Source organism: Papilio xuthus, unplaced genomic scaffold (genome assembly GCF_000836235.2).
Source record: "Papilio xuthus unplaced genomic scaffold, Pxut_1.1 DF827597.1, whole genome shotgun sequence".
Classification (NCBI taxonomy): domain Eukaryota; kingdom Metazoa; phylum Arthropoda; class Insecta; order Lepidoptera; family Papilionidae; genus Papilio; species Papilio xuthus.
In genome coordinates, this window is record NW_013531052.1 from 2,904,668 (window position 1) to 2,921,817 (window position 17,150).

At 33.2% G+C, this 17,150-nt stretch overlaps 1 protein-coding gene across 1 annotated transcript in view; it reads right to left on the reverse strand.

Moving 5' to 3' along the window:
- Positions 1–17,150, reverse strand: part of LOC106118386 (Chronologically inappropriate morphogenesis) — a 37,685-nt gene that overhangs the window by 4,084 nt on the left and 16,451 nt on the right. The gene's annotated exons all lie outside the window — the stretch shown is intronic.

Here is a 17,150-nt window from a genome sequence, read left to right on the forward strand (position 1 = left end):
TGTTTTTAATTAGAAATGAAATGTTCGGTGTTTTGTAACCTTGCTAGTTTACAAATAATTCTCCGACAGAGACTAAAGTTAAATATATTATAAGCTATTAAACTCTACGTTGATAATTAGAATAACAAATATAATTAATTAAGCAAGTAATTTTGATTTCATCAATGTAAAGTTTGAAAGGTATTTTATTAAGAATATTACCTACTAAAAACCATCTTATAGAAGTTAATAGTTATTAAAAAGTTAATATTGTCCACCCACGTCTTCAAATTACACAATATCTAATTAAAATTTAAACTCATAAATTAATTGTAACTTAACCCGAATACGACGTCACTATTAATTATATATTCAACGCATAAAGATAACGGCAAATGACGTTGACATATTTGGTATTATAATATTCTATGCGCGTACATTTACCATATAAGTTCTTGTCTCTAAACGCATATATTACATCATTATTAATAAGGAAAATTATGAGGACATGTGAGTAAACTATTCGGTAATATGTCGAGTTAGCAACGCGCTTCTATGCAACAATATACGCTACCTAAACCTTGTAAGAGAAACATTTCCTGTTGCTGAGTGTAATGGCATTAGTTTACACATACTGGTACAAAATGTTACAAATTTTCCATGATAAACGCAGTATAATTATTTATCTTTATACTAGTTGTAGATCGCGACTCCATTTGCACGGTATAAAAAAACTAAGTAGACTATGTGTTCTTCTAGACTATGTCTTACATCTGTGCTATATTTCATCTAAGTTACCTTCTAACAAACGTCTGTCCATACATCCATCCTTACATTCGTATTTATGATATTAGTAAGATTAATTTAAAGTTTGAGCTTTGTTTGTGTGCACTTTTAAAGTTTGAATTTCAAAATGATTGCGTTAGTAAACTCTGCTCTCAAAAATCTATGCTTGGCGAGTTTTCTTAACGAACATTTCAATTGAAACGTAACCTATCGATGGAAATCATTAGGCAAGGTCAACACCCTTAAAATTGAGCTTCATCATGGCAACATTTAGAAACAATGGCGTCGAAATAACAAGCGATTGCCTACATCTGGAGTGTGACGTCAGAGAGCATGGCGCGGAACAAAATCATAGCCTTGGCACGGCCGTCGCATGAGATGCGGAAGGCCAAACCTAACGTCAAGACTACACCTGAGCTCCGAACTGTTTCCACTGCCGAAAAATACGTACTAAAATATATAACAGTTTCTTTTATCCTCTTTGAAAAAAAATCTACTATTGTGTAGACGTTTATCAACTACAATTCACGGAAACGCTCTTTTATATGTATGCAAAGTACGATCATTATGATAGTAGGAGGCAAACGATTTACTAGATTTTAAGGGCTTAAGAGCAACTCATAAACTTAAGGAACAATGACAAGTCCATGCTCAATTAACGTTATGAGCAAACAAAGATAACACTCTTTACCTATGTACATATCATAGACAATATAAAAAACGATGTATCGATTAACTGTTAGTTCCAAATATCGATTTATCTTTCGGTGTCGATCGCAAGTCCGCGAGCAGCCTAACTCCGGCCCTGCTCACAGCCGTTCCGCCCACAGATTATCTCGAAACACTTCCTCGTTTCGTTCTCAGCTTCATTTGTTTGCACACACTTGCACTTGATTATCGTCCGTGTATTCGTGTACGCAATAATTCGAAATTCGAATTAAAACTTCTATTAAACTGTACACAAATATTTAAACTCTGCTATTGATAATTGTCATTTGTGCAAACATAGCGTTGGCTTTTGTTTCAATTTACATTTTTAACTATGATTTAATTTATTAAGTACTTATAGTCAAATACTTAAAAAGCATGTTGAAGAAAATACAATTTTAAAACCAATGGAATCATTTATCCCTTCCATTCTCTATACTAAAGTTCTTAGTGTAATCATTTTGTAATTTGAACAGCCAATTTTTTGTATGACACTTTAATTTATAAAGTATATTAGCAACCAATATAATTTATAACTACCGACCTTTCGATATTAGTATGTAAGAACCATTAACCTACTAAATACATGTCTAATTCACATTAATAAAAATATAAGCACCGCATTAATATGTGAGAGTGAATAAAGCTATAGGAACTTGCACTTGTGGAATATTAAACCATTATATTAATATTTTACTTTAGTAACTAGCTGTCGCCTGCGATTCTGTCCGCGCGGACGGAAAATCACTTAATTAGTATCCAATGTGTTCTTCCAGACTATATTGTACATCTATGCCAAATATTAGCAACATCCATGCAGCCGTTCTAGAGATACCTTCACATAAACAAACATCCATCCATCCATCTATCCAAACATTCGCATTTATAATATAACAAAGATTTTAAATAATCAAAAATTTCGATATAACAAAAGAATGAAATGTAATTGAGAATTATAAGTGCGTCTCTAATTTAAATTTTTAGTTTTAAAAGTAGCAATGTATTACATTGTGATAGGCCTAATCTACACATAGGGAAGTGAATTAGAAATAAGAAGTCAAACGCTTAGACTAAGATAAATAGCTTTGTTATCGGATTTATCGATAAGTACGTAAATTACAATAATCGTTAGGTATTCCTAAAAGATTTGGAAGAATGACTCGAAAATGTTGAAGATGATCCGCGCGCAACAAATCATTGTGTAAAGAATTGTTATTGAGTTACAATCTGCACATTTTACGCTAAAACGCGTAAATTAGTAATAATTAAATAAGTTATCTTACTAATATTATAAAAATGCGTAATTTTAAGTGGATGGATGGATGTTTGTTAGAATCGTTATCTCCGTTAACTCAACAGATCTTGATGAAATTTGGTACAGCGAAAATACTCTGGAAGAGCAAATCCAAAATATCTCTGGAAGAAACAATTCCATTGTATACAATGAACAATCTGATTGGCACGATTAAGGAATATACTAATACACTCAACTAAATTTTCGTTGTACACACACGTTTACTTTACTTAATTGCTCGCTATAACTTATACTTAAGTAATTCAAACTTTCGTGAGATATTATAATAAACTTATATAAAAACGGCTAAACACTCACGTATATTCGTCCGGTGGCGGCACTAACTCATTGAGTGAGCGACGGGCCGCGTCCGCGAAATAATACTAATCCCACTCACCCTGATGAAGGGCCCCCGATGGGCTCGAAACTAGTCGGTGCCGCCACCGTACGAATATACGTGAGTGTTTAGCCGTTTTTATATAAGTTTATACTTAAATACTATCCTGTTCGAACCAAGACTTTATAGATGAAAACTAAAAAAACAATTGACAAACGTAACTTAATTAAAATTAGGTCAATAAACATTTACTCGTGTTTCTATGAGCTCGGGAATGCATGAGCGATCGTAACCGCAGCGCCGCGACGGAGTAACGAGGAAACAAACGACATTGGTCGACGCATGCGCTTGCAACATAGCGACATTGGCCCCATTCGGAGACCCACTAACGCTTATCTGACGGCGCTTCGTATGGCATATTTATTTTTTTCTAAATTGGAATTATACACTTCTAGTTTCGGTCACATCGTTGTTTTTAACACATTCACGTACTTACATATTTAAAAATACTTTAAAATCAAATATGTTGTTAAATAAAGCTCACGATCGTACTGCTAGATAAATGTTTCTTTTATTGTAAGACTTAACTTAGAATTTCACTGAAAATGATTTGTAATTAAAATCCATCGTAACGTTTTGTGCAATTTTATGGTTGTAAATAAATTAAAAAAATATGTTTCATAGACCAAGTGAATTTAGTGATAATGTCAAACATTTTATGATGACTTAAGTATAAGGTTACCTAGTTTTCTTTTGAATTAACCTAAAAACTGAAAACCTTTTGTATTGCTTATCTGGATTGGAATCGAATGCCCCTTCATACAAATATAGGATAAATCCACGTAATATTAATATAGTTATCTAAAATACGTAAATTCTCAACTATATAATAAAGCTGTCTAAAACCTTTAATGTTAACATTTATATTAAATATATTAACATATGTATTATCATTAAATTGTAATGTTTTATAGTCGATTCGTCGTTGACGTCATTTGACCTCGCCTAAATGTCTTCTAGTAGGAAATTCGGCCCTTTGTCCTTCATACGAAGGCGATCGATGTACCTAAAGTCGACAAATAAGCTTCCGCATATGCAATTATATAAAACAGTTATATCTAGACAAAAGGACACTAAGACTAGATCATAATATAATGGATACATACATACATATCTGTGAAAAACATACAGTTTTGTTACTGAAGATAAAAAATACCGTAAGTAATCACAGTCATCAAGTCCCCCTTATTGTTGATTGAGTATGAGAAATTTACTATAAGGACTTCAGTGTTGATTTTAAAGACTGAGTGCGGTAGCAAACCATTTCTTTTTCACATTATTAAAAGTTTCATTCATTAAAGTTATAAACTAACAAGCTATACCAAGTCCGTCTTCGGTGAGTTAAAAAAAACTTAATTAGAAGCCTATGTGTTCTTCCATACTATTTTCTACATCTATGCTAAATTTCAGCGAGATTCTTTTTTTTTGTGACTGAGTAGTCACTGTTTGCCTTGAGGAGGCATTTACAGCTTCACCGGGCTTGAGGTGGCCGAGCGCAGATGGCGTTTAGCCTGAACCTCGTTTAAGAGTAACAAGACTCGAGGGCTCCCTCAGGAGCCTCGGCTCGAGCTGTTACTTATTATAGTTACCGGATTGGGAGGTCACCGAGCTCTTAGATCGCTACAGCGAGATTCCTGCAGCCGGAAATATTTACCTATAATATCGTAATGTAGAACAAACAAATATTTTGTTATAAAATTACTATACAACTTCAATTAACAAATAAGTGAAATGTACAATAAATACAAAACATTTGATGCGTTTAATTATATTTAATTGTTAACAGGAACTTATTATTTGTATTACCGCAAAAAAATCTTGCACACAATGTTAACGCTCAAAAATTTTTTTTTTAAACAAGACTACAAAAAAAAATCTTTTCCTCGTTACAAAGTTCACACTGAACGTAATAGAATATGTTTAGTTATGCAACAAATAATTTAAAGCAATAAATGTTGATTTATTTATTAGAAACAATTGAATTACAATTGATGAAATTACATCAAAACTTTTGGAGTAATCAACACTAATAATGAAGTCATTCGTACAATTAAAGCAAATAAGTCCGCGGAAATTAAAAAAAAAATAATTAGTAGCCTAAGTGTTATTTCAAACTCTGTATAGCACATATGCATGCCTAATTTCATCGAGATCCGTTGAGTTATATAGATAACTTTTAACAAACATCCTTCAAAACAAACATTCATATTTATAGCATTAGTAAGATATAATTTAGTTTTAATTTATTACAATCGTTGCTATGATTATCACCCAAAAAAAGTCTTAATTTCATTTAACTGCATAATCTTTGTAAAATAATGTGCCTTTTCCACACAGTGTCAGGACAGTTCTACTTCTTATATCTACATCGGTCTTATCTGAGTTCACATCCTTCTTACGTAAATCCTCTTTCACATAAAACATCTCGACTATCTTCGCTCTAGAATTATCTTATTTCTATATATGTTCTACATTATGTACTTTTAGACATTATAGAATCTTTTGGCGTGAATGGAAAAGTCAAGTAAAAGTATGATTAGTGAGGAGACATAAACGTTGACATTTTACGAGTAGTAAGGCTAGTGTTGCGCCAGTACACCGGCAGTGTCGAGTTTTCTTCCTAACAGTATATAATATAAAATGTTATGCATAAAACATCTAAACGGAATTTTCCGTTTATCGTGTCTATTCTATTTGTGACAAAAATTCATATCTAAATTACTATGTTTCAGATATACCTATTTCATTAACACGCTACTATATTCGTATGTTTGAGCACACATAAAAGGTTATCGCATTTAGGCAAAGGTATTTAAACATTGTGCAACGGTGCAACATCAAAGGATGGAGGGTTACGAGAGTTAATTAGTTTTCGGAACTTTGTTCTGAACAAATATGTATTAAGCGTTAAACTACGCAGCGTTTAGCGTCACAGGAGGGCACAGCGGTGAATTGATTCCTAACACGTGTCCGCTTGCGGGCTTCATTTTATATTTGACCGTATTTATAAAGATGTTCGTTTACTATCAAAGTGTTTTTTACTTTGTCCCATCGTACTAGTGGACAGTTTTAATAAATATGTCCTCTAGTGTGTCCTAAGCTTGGTAGCTTCAAATAGGAGCAGTTATGCACTTCATTTTCTATGCTAGATTGAAATTTTTAAGGCTAAATATTGCTGGTTTTTTATACTGTAATATGTTTATCATCAATCACTGTATGAATTAATTATAAAAAGAAAAAGAAACATTTTCAAAATCAGAGCACCAGGAGCGGAGATACGCGGTAACACACATAAAAAACAGACGAATAGATAACCTTTTTGAGGTCGGTTAAAAAGTAGAAATTTTAAAACAAACTCGTAGGTAATAAAGTTGACTTGTGATGGATAATCAATTGTCAAGTAATAGTTTGGATAAAATTATGAATTTACAGTACAAAATGTTTGTAACATTTAACGTAACCGTAAAATCCTAAAACTTAAACATACAAGCACGATGAGACGATCGATTGTAGTCAGCCTATAGCTAGCTGTAAATGTACATGTAAACTCTACAGGATGCAAGTGAAAGCTTAAATTTGAGGGGGGACTCGACTAACCCCGTTTTCAGACACACCCCCACCCTCCCACGCAAACAGGACGCACATTTTATAGGGTTGCCTCTACTCTACTATTTGTAATTTATTATTTTTTTATATTAGATCTTATTCAGTGAAATTTCTCGGTTAATAAATCATAGTAATTAATGTATAGGTAACAAAACAACTCATAAAGTATGATAAATTCTACTATAATTACGCTTAATAGGTTTGTTCATAGTAATATGCAAGTTTTATGTCATTTAATTCATATAAGAGTGTTTTAACAATTTTTGTTTTTGACCCATAAACCACATGCATAAATAACGTAAAGAAATTCTCCATTCACTTTATTAATTACTTTTTAATTTAAATGTCATACTCTACACAGGCAAAGCCCTGAGGAAGTGAAACCGAACGGTACAGCCCTGTAAGCCAGACGTCAGTGGGCGCTTTCGCCCACATTCCCCCCTTTCAAGGTCGGCTCGAGTGGGCGCGTTGGAGTGAGACAGCTATATCCACCCCCGTTGAAAGTGCAAGTGAATGCGCGAGAGAAAATCAATCTTGCACGGGGCAGCGGGTAGCGGGGAGCGGGAGGCAGTGGGAAACTAGGTGAACCGAACCCGATGTCAGGGCTGGGCGCGTGGACAATATTAATGGAGGTGTAACTAGAGTCAATTGACAATACTTTTTGAAAAACTTTTTTAATAATTTTTAATATTTGACTAACCAATTGATAATTTTGAGTTTATTTGAATTTAAAAGATATATTTCGTCGTATTAAAAACATGCTACAATGATTTAAAATCACCGCATTAAACACAAACACTGGTTCTTGTTTCTATAATATAAAAATCACAGTGAACTCCAATTTTTCTCAATGTATCAAAAACTAGATTATAAACATACTGAAATTTACACACACGAGTAATTAATTCGTAGAAACAGTAGCTTGTATGAGATAATTCACGGCACGCAGCGCTATTGATTTTACAACGTTGATAAACATCCCCCGACGTTCCTGTCTAACAATTTGCATGTCTATAATTACATATATGTATAAGTAACCCTCCCGGTATACATCAACGAGCAATTGTTCAATCCGCTCTCAGTTCTGACATCCTGATACATATTAATGCAAAATAGAATCAACTTGCTAAGAAATATCCGTGTAGGAGATAAACAAAATTAACATAATATATCAAAAAGTTACGTAGATAATTGTTATTTTTAGAAAAATAACTTAGTGAACATTTGACATAGTTAGACACTGACAATTGGTTAACTACTATGGTATTCGTCAACATTATAACACTCTTTGTATTCCTGACATGCATATGTTTTTAATTAGGTTCCTTTCTTTTAGTCTATATTTGTGTTTAAATATAGATAACAATTTAACTGTGACTTTAATTTTCTTCTTAGTTACATTATGTTTGTTATTAGGTAACTCCAAAACGACTTAACTGATCTTGATTAAATTTGCCACAGAGATGGATTAAAGTCGCAGGCAAAAGCTAATTGACTATAAAACTACAACAAACTCTACAATGATGCAGTAAACATCAGTAATATAATCAAATTATAGGCATATCGTCGCAAAGAAAATTTGCGAATCCCCTCTAAATTCACGTTACCATTCTCACGTTCGGCGACTGTAAAATAAAATCGATAAACGCGTTCCCGCAAATTCACTGAATACGGTACATTAGAATATGCACAACTATACTCCCTGTTTAAATTCAGCTAGGGGTGGTTTTGTTTTACGTATGCAGCGTATATTTGTGTGCGAGAGTGCGCGGTAACCACCCTAATACACCCTTAACGGTTTACCTCAAATCAGGTACACTTTGATTTTTCGATGCTTGATAAAACCTAGCGTTTGATTAATTTTATTAATTACTTATTTCATAACAAATATATTGTCAACTAGCTGTCGCCCGCAACACCGTTCGCGCGGAATTAAAAAAATCTTAATTAATAGCCTATGTCTTTTTCGAGATTATTTTCTACATCTATACAAACTTTTAGCGAAATTAGCTGTTCTGGAAATGCCTTCAAACAAACAGCCATCCTTCCATCCATCTCAACTTTCACATTTATAATATAATTAAGATTACTTTCAGTATTAACTAATAACTACAATACAATTACACATTTCATCTCGCATTTGTTTTTTTGTAATTTCAAACTGTTCATATTTTTTTTTATTTTTGCATTTGAAAAATTGTGAAAAGTTTATCTTTTGTCTATTTCATTATACGTGAGACATATTTACCTCATTTTATTATCATTACTTAATTTAATGCATAAATCCTTTTTATTATACGATACTGATATTGTTTATTTTTTGTGTTGATGTTTTTTTATCTATGCGTCATAGGCAAATTTAATGGTTGTGCAAATTAATAAAACACAATCGTGACTTTCAAATCCATTCTTTACTTTTAAAAGCATTTATTTTATCTTTTTAATGTAAAAGAATAAGTAAAAGGTAACTAAGATATATCGATATACTCAATTACAATGCAAATATTTAGTAAAAAATAATAAATATAGCGTTATGTTACTTATTTTATAAGTTCACTTAAAAATACATTAGTCAATCTTACCAATATTATAAATACGAATGTTTGGATGGATATATGTTTGCTTGAAGTTATCCAGAACAGCTGAACATGTCTCGGGAAAATTTGGCATACATATAAAACATAGTTAAGAAGAAAACTTAGCCTACTATATTGTTTTTTCATTCCGCTCGGACGGAGTCGCGGGCGAACGCTAGTTTAATATATGAACTATTTTTGAAATTTGTATTATGATGTAGCGAATTTGGAGATAAGATTGTCGGAGTTTTAATATTCTACAAAGCATCCCCTTAGTGGACGTCAAATGATTGTGAGTGCGGTCGTACTTAGTACGCAAACTTATTATAGGAATCCTTCAAGTATTTTAATTAGAAATTTCGTACTGTCTAGAATTTCTGCAAGCCACGATTGACATTTAGCCCTTCGACTGAGACAGTACTAAAATTTAATTACATATTCAAAAACTTATCAAGCAGGCATTAAATATTAATCAAAGTTATTTCGTTAAACTTCGTATAATAGGTGAAACTTATAATTCGAGATTTTAGGACACAAAGTGACAACCCTTGAAGTTATGAATTCCACAGAAAGCGTGAACAAAACAATATAAATAATAATTATAATAATAGAAAATGAAACTTTTTAACAATACGCTTTTACTATGGTCTTGTTAATTAAAAGAATTAAATTAAAAAAAAATAAACGAGCCAAAACCGCGCGTTCGAACGAAGCGATTCGAAGCATCGTTCCTTGTGCATACCGCAAAGGATTGGAACAAGTTGCCAGCCTCTGTTTTTCCGTCCAAATATGATATTGGGACCTTCAAAAGTAGAGTGAATAGGCACTAACTAAGCTAGCGCGTACCATCTTTCGACCAAATCTCCACTTCACCAGGTGGAATCGTGGTCCAACGCTAGCTTATAAAACGTAAAAAAAAAATTGGGCCATTCTATGACAAAGTTCTTATAGTCACCTTCTAGCTCAAGGATCAACACCATATCATCATAATATTGCATTGTCACGCGATTTACGCATGTATCCAAAATTTTAGCCCAATCAGGGAAGTGGATCAAAATTATTATGCAAAATTGGATCTTATTATTTTACGATACAGTGCATAATAGTTTATTTTGCCCTACCTAATATTCTATCTTATGAACTTGTATCTCCTACAGTAAATTTAATACCGGGTAACTAAACCGTTTTACATAGGCATACACTGCACGACTCTAACCCTGAAACAGGGGCGGCTGCGGGAAGGGCGCGGGGTGAGGGGTGCTGTGCGGCGGTGCGGGTGCGGGGGCGGGTTGCCGAGCGACACACATCAAGCCTGGGTCGATAAGGACACCCCGACGGCGATGCGTTCACCATACGCAACGGCTGCGGTTGTCAGTGATGCCGGAATTAGTGCGTATACCGTACTAAGTACAATGATTTAACACTTTACATGCTACTATAATTATTAGCAATGAAGTTAACTCGCAAAATGCTTGAATGTTGAATGAACTTAAATGTACTTAATTAAATTGCAATTTTGTGAAAATACTAATTTCGTAGTTTAAAGACAAAGTTATAGTCAAAAAGAAAAGTTTTTCGTTTTTATAAACCTAAAAGTTGAGCCTAAACAGCTACTTACCAACATGATAATTATTTTTATAACTTACGTACAGTATTTATAATACGTCGGCATACTTCTATTGGGAATATAAATGGCAATTGTTAAGCGAATGATAGTACTACTGCTAGACTATTAACATTCCTGAACTATAAATAAATAAGAACCTATTTCCACGTATAGATGTTAGCCACGCGACTCTGACCGTGCACGTTACTGTGGTCGTTGTTATACCGCGGACGCACCGGTGGAAATAGGGAAAACGATTCACTCAAATGTGGCTAAGTGGAAAAAAGCTCTAATATGATTTGATATATTATTTCCTAACAATTTTATATTATTAAAATATACATATCATTACGCGCCGTTTGTAAAAAAAAATCAACGACGTACTTGAAGAGCATTTGCAACGTGAATGTAGCCTAGCTAATTCAAATCAGATAGCGACTGAGCACCATCTGGGAACCGCTAACGAATCCCTGAGCCGGCCGACCATGTAACGAGATTCACCCTTCGCCAGCACTCAAGAGCTTGAAGCGTACTGTAGCATAGCCTTTATCAATCTTAAAGCTCTGCGGAAGAAATATTCAAAAAGTCTTCGTAGTAAATATAAAAATGTAAATGCAAATAACAGTTTTCAACATCGTTAGCAAGTTACATTATTTTTAAATCTATACGTATAATACGAAAAATAATAAAAAAAAACGCAGTTAACGCTGCCACAAAAACTTTTTAATTATTTATCGCATCTATTCTGGAATTTAAATATTGTTTAAAATTAATAACGATGAAATTCTACAAAATATAAACCTTCCACGAACTATAGGCGAAGAAATCAGGTCTTTAGTTAACAAGTAGGTGAACTATCCTAACACACCCTGGCCAGTAATAAATAAATCAACGTTCCATTTTCAAGAATAGACGTTAGGTACATCGAGTGCAAACTTCCTCGAGCCCGGTTCTCACGCAGGGGGGCGCACTTCACCTTCCACCCTACACCCTGTAACCTAAATCCTACCTCCTACCTCCCTCCACCGCGTCTAGCCCGAAACGACCTCGAAAAGTCGAGAACCCGAAGTCTTAAAGGAAAAACTCTTACAAATTCAAGCTATTCAGACAGGTAACAAATGAGTTGCAATTATACGGCATTATAAAGTTCAAAGTCAGCGTACGTTTGTTCAATACTTTGCAATTTTCTTTTTCCTGTTACCGGAATATTTCCAACACATGTTTAAACTACTAGTGTAGGATTTTTTAGAATAATGGCCAAAATAAAGCCATTGTTCAAGAAAAAAATTTCTTTATAACTGTAAGAAATTACAAAATAGGTAATCTACTTTTTTATATTTTAGGGTCAAAAAAGTCTATGGCACCCGCATACAATCCTACCAAAGTTTCAAACGCTGTCTGTCCAATGTAAAGAAAGCAACCACCTAAAAGATTCAGGTCATGAATTATAGGAATATAAAATTAAAATGACAGTCGCCCACAAAATTATAGCAATTTATTAGAAACCAAATAATGGATACCGGAGCCTCGATCAATCTTTGTCAGCATTATTGAATAAAGTCATTTGGCTTATTTTCCCGTTTTGCGGTTGAGCGCAAATTTGCTCAACGTAGGCTCACTGCACTATTATAATTTATAGAGGTAACCGTAACCAATATTCTTTAAATAAAAATTTATAGTATTTTTTTTTCGTAAAATCTTCCTTAAATTTTTTATGTATAAATTTATAGATGGCGCTGGTATCACTTTAAATCTTTAATTTCAATAAGATTTGAATAGAGTTTTCTAAAGATGTTTGTCTAGTTTATTATATTTGTTTGAAATCTGTATTAAATAATATATTAAAACTAGCTGTCGCCCGCGACTTCGTCCGCGCGGGATTAAAAATAGATGTTGGCCGATTCTCAGACCTACTCAACATGCTTACAAAATTTCATGAGAATCGGTCAAGCCGTTTCGGAGGAGTATGGAAACGAAAATTGTGACACGAGAATTTTTATATATAAGATATATATTTTTATATGTCATAAAAACATATTTATCTTCTCTATTATTCTTATCTATTTTTCCGTTCAACTAAATACCAGGAAACGAAACATTGCAACGCAATTGCAAAGACTTTCAAATAAACATGTTTGTGCGATGTTGATAACATATGCATTCGTCATCTGATATTTTTATAAAATACGTTACATGACAATCATGAAGCCTAAGTATATTACGCGTAAAAACCATTCAACATAAATAACGTTTAAAATAAAATATTTCCTTAAACAAACCTTACTATCCTCGATGAATATGAACGGTATCTCCCGAACGGTTCAACAGATCTTGATGAAATATGACACAGATGTGTAGAACATAGTCTTGCAAAACACATAGGCTACATATTTAATTTCTTTGATTCCGTACAGACGAAGTCGCGGGCGACAGTTATTATGTAAAATACAGCAGGGAATAACTTCTTCTTAGTTCTATATAAATTCTTAGTGTTTATAATCATAGTAGGAGATACAAAGAAAAGTTATCCGATTCTTTATCATTTCTGTTAACTTGCGTAAAATGATACAAACAACGTCCAAAAAGCAGAAATAATCCCCTAACTCTACGTAATTTAGTCTGAAGCTATCGATATATTTGAAGGTTTTACCGTGGGTTTCTAACACCAAAATCTCTGTATAAAACATATCCCGTTATCTTTGACAGAATAAAGATAACAATATGTTTAAACAGATATTTAGAAATCAGAAACTCACAATACACAATATTTTTGTATCAATTATAAACTAAAAAGATTCATTATAACTTTTCCAACTTGAATATCTGACAGAATATTATGTTAAATGTACACAAGAAAATCAACATATTAAAAAGTTAACTAAATAAAATCATACGATAAAAAACATGTGTTTCCGTTATCAAAATTTGTGCAGTGAACGATAGCCTTCAAATGCTAGGATATAAAAAAAGGCAAATTTTATCACGGCTGATGTCAACGACCCCTTTATCAATTTAGCGAGATTTCGCGGACATGCAAGCTCGACGTCGCAACGATAAGTGATGATAATATAATTATATCTTTACACCGCCTGTTGCGCAATGGGCTACCTTGAGATATTGAACAAATTAATAAGACATCTTCATCCTTTTACTTCCTTATGCTGCTGACCGCGATTCCGTCCGCGCAGTATTAACTTAGTAGCTGTTCTACATCTATACCAAATTTCATCAAAATCTGTTGAGGCATTCCGGAGGTACCTTTGAACAAACATCCAGCGATCCATCCGTACATCCAAATATTCGCATTTATATTATTTTAGACATTATTAGTTAGAATCCTTTGGCACTAATCGCTTGCTTTCGTTACCAAGTGTCAGAATGATTAGTGAGGGGACATAAACGTCGTCATTTTAGTAAAGTTAGTGTTGCGCCAGTACACCGGCACAGTGTCGGATTTTGTTCCTAACAATTAGTAAGATTATATATTATATTATAGTAAGATTAGTAAGATAGCTCTTCTCGGAATCAAAACTTATAGGGCCGGAAATAGATTCAATTTTTGTCGTATTTGTCAAATTGTTAGTACAGTGTGGTTTGCTCCCCACATTTGAAATGTTTGATAGGAAATGTAAACGAAATATAAGAGCTACATAAGGTAACTTTCACATAATCATATTCACCTGTCCCTGTATCTCCTAAATGTTATAAAAAATGTTCTAAACAAAATCATGCACGGAATTTCCGTGCCGGACGTAAACCCGTTTTTCGTAGTTGTTAAAATTCAAGCTTTGAAATGTACAGTCATCCTGATATTTTGATTTTAAATCTCTAGAATAGTGGTTGCTAAATACTAGGCAAGTGTATATAATAAATTCTTTATTTTTAAAATCTTAACATTATATAAAAGAAAATATTTTTTTAGCGCTCATGCAGTCGTTGTCTATGAGGCCTACTAGCTAAATAGAATTACAAATAACCCCCAGGCCTCTACACAACGTCCCCATTTTCTTTCTGGGTCTCTTACCCCTTGAGACCTGCAGCGCCCACAAGGGGGCGCTATCGTCCACTTTGGGAAAGACTGGCCTAGAGCCTTCACGACTAAACTGATTTTGACGAGTGAGGTGTAATTCGATTTTTTTTTCTTTTCCATATTTTATTCTGAATTGGGAAAGTGATAAATTTAATTTAACATTACCGTTTATTACGTTAAAAAAATAAATGTTTAAAGTGCGACCAATAGATGGCGCTTTTTAATTCATTGACGCCCTAGGCAGTAGAGATTATTTGTTCTTTTTTAAATAAAATTTGGGCTATTAAATGTGACAATATTAATTAAGCATAATAATAATAAGTTTGTCAATTTTTTTTAAATAGAAAACTTTTTTGGAAACTTTGAATTTCGTGCGTGGCGCCGGTAATTTTTTGACTCGAGTTTATTTTGCCGAAATCGTAATAATGTGTACGAAACAATAATTTAATTTAATAGGTAATAAAAATAATGATTAACAATGCATCCACATCAAAGCGGCACAAAAATAATTTCCATTCATTATCATAAAAAAAAACTATGTTAATTAACACTTCAAAAAAAATTACTTTAATGTGCCTTAATTATAATTAATCTTCAATTAATAATTAATATATGCAAATACAGATCACGCTAAAATCTTATATTAAGTGCACAAAATAGGCAAAAAAAAGACGCCGGTTTTTCAACTAATTCATAGTTTAAAAAGATACCTAAAATATTTTATATATTGATATCGATCTTGAAACCTCGTCTATTATTAGTCGTCTTTGTGAAGGCTTTGAGAAATAGGTCAGTCGAACCTTTGAAGAGCTATCAAAAGGTAAAAGTACAGACGAAAGCGCTTGAATATTTTATTATGTGTATTCCTTATAATAAGATCCATAAGAAATCATGACTAACATATATTTTACAAAGTCAATATGTTCTACTACTTCGATCTACATACATCATCATCATCATCAGCTGATTAAAAGTCCCCAACGAGGGGCTCGGAGCCTACCCTAAGTTAAGGGGAGTTAAGGTTACTACTACATACTTCTTTCAAATTAATAGATAAGGTATGATAGTATAGTCTCTTTGAATAGAAAGAAATTAATTATATCTCCACCCATATTATGAACTTGCCCGCGACTTCGTCAGCTCAGTAATAAATAAAAACAAAAAGTAGTCATTAACGCACGCGACCAATCCCGTCAAAATTCCTTCAAAATCGGTCTAACTGTATCGGAGAAAAAAATAATTAAAGATTGGTTTTGATCAGCAACATAAATAATTCATGTGTAGGTACGAAATTTAATTATTTTTCAATAAAACGTAGTCTCCATATTATTTAATATGTATAGATGAATAGGATTTCTTTGTTTAAAGATTAAGTGTCCAACCTATTTTAAAACTATTATTGATATATTACTTTCTTACTAACGGCAAGTCTTTTCGAATACAATATGTTATAAATTAGTTCAATCGATAACGGCCCCGAACAGTTATTAAGTAAACGTAAAACGGTTACTAATTATGACAAAATAGGTTCCCTGGGAAATAACAAAACGCCTATATTTTACCATAAAACGATATCTTGCTTTTAGTATTATATTGTCAAAACAGAGGGCGCTACTTAAAAAGTAGTTATCGATTTTCGAAGCTTTAAAAATTCACTCCAACTCGCTGTAATTTGGTGAAGTCTTACTTGCGAAATATTACGTGATTTCGTAACTAAATCTACACGAGGGTACTGAGCGTACAAACGGAACAGAATAATTTTGTTTTGAGATTAAGTGTTCCATCAGTACGAAAACTAAAAGTACTATTATAATAAATAGCAGTACTGTTTTGCCTTATTGCGCTACCCTCGTGTGAAACTAGAATAAATTCGGGCCGCCTAGCAACTTCAAGACGGATGAGGTTCGTACGAATGTTGCATTCTACGAACACAATTGTGTCGACAATTTATCGTCCTATTCATCAGCGGCCGCATGTTTTATGCAACTAGCTTGAGGCCATATGCAAAACGTATTAGGGTTGCTTACAATTAGAAGGATGTACGTTATTTAGATTCAGGGTCGTGATGCAAATAAAAAGTACATCATAGTAAGAGACAACATACACGGACTGATTCAAACATTACCTACAGTTTCAAACGGGCGTCGTCGAGCCATTAGTAGTTGCAG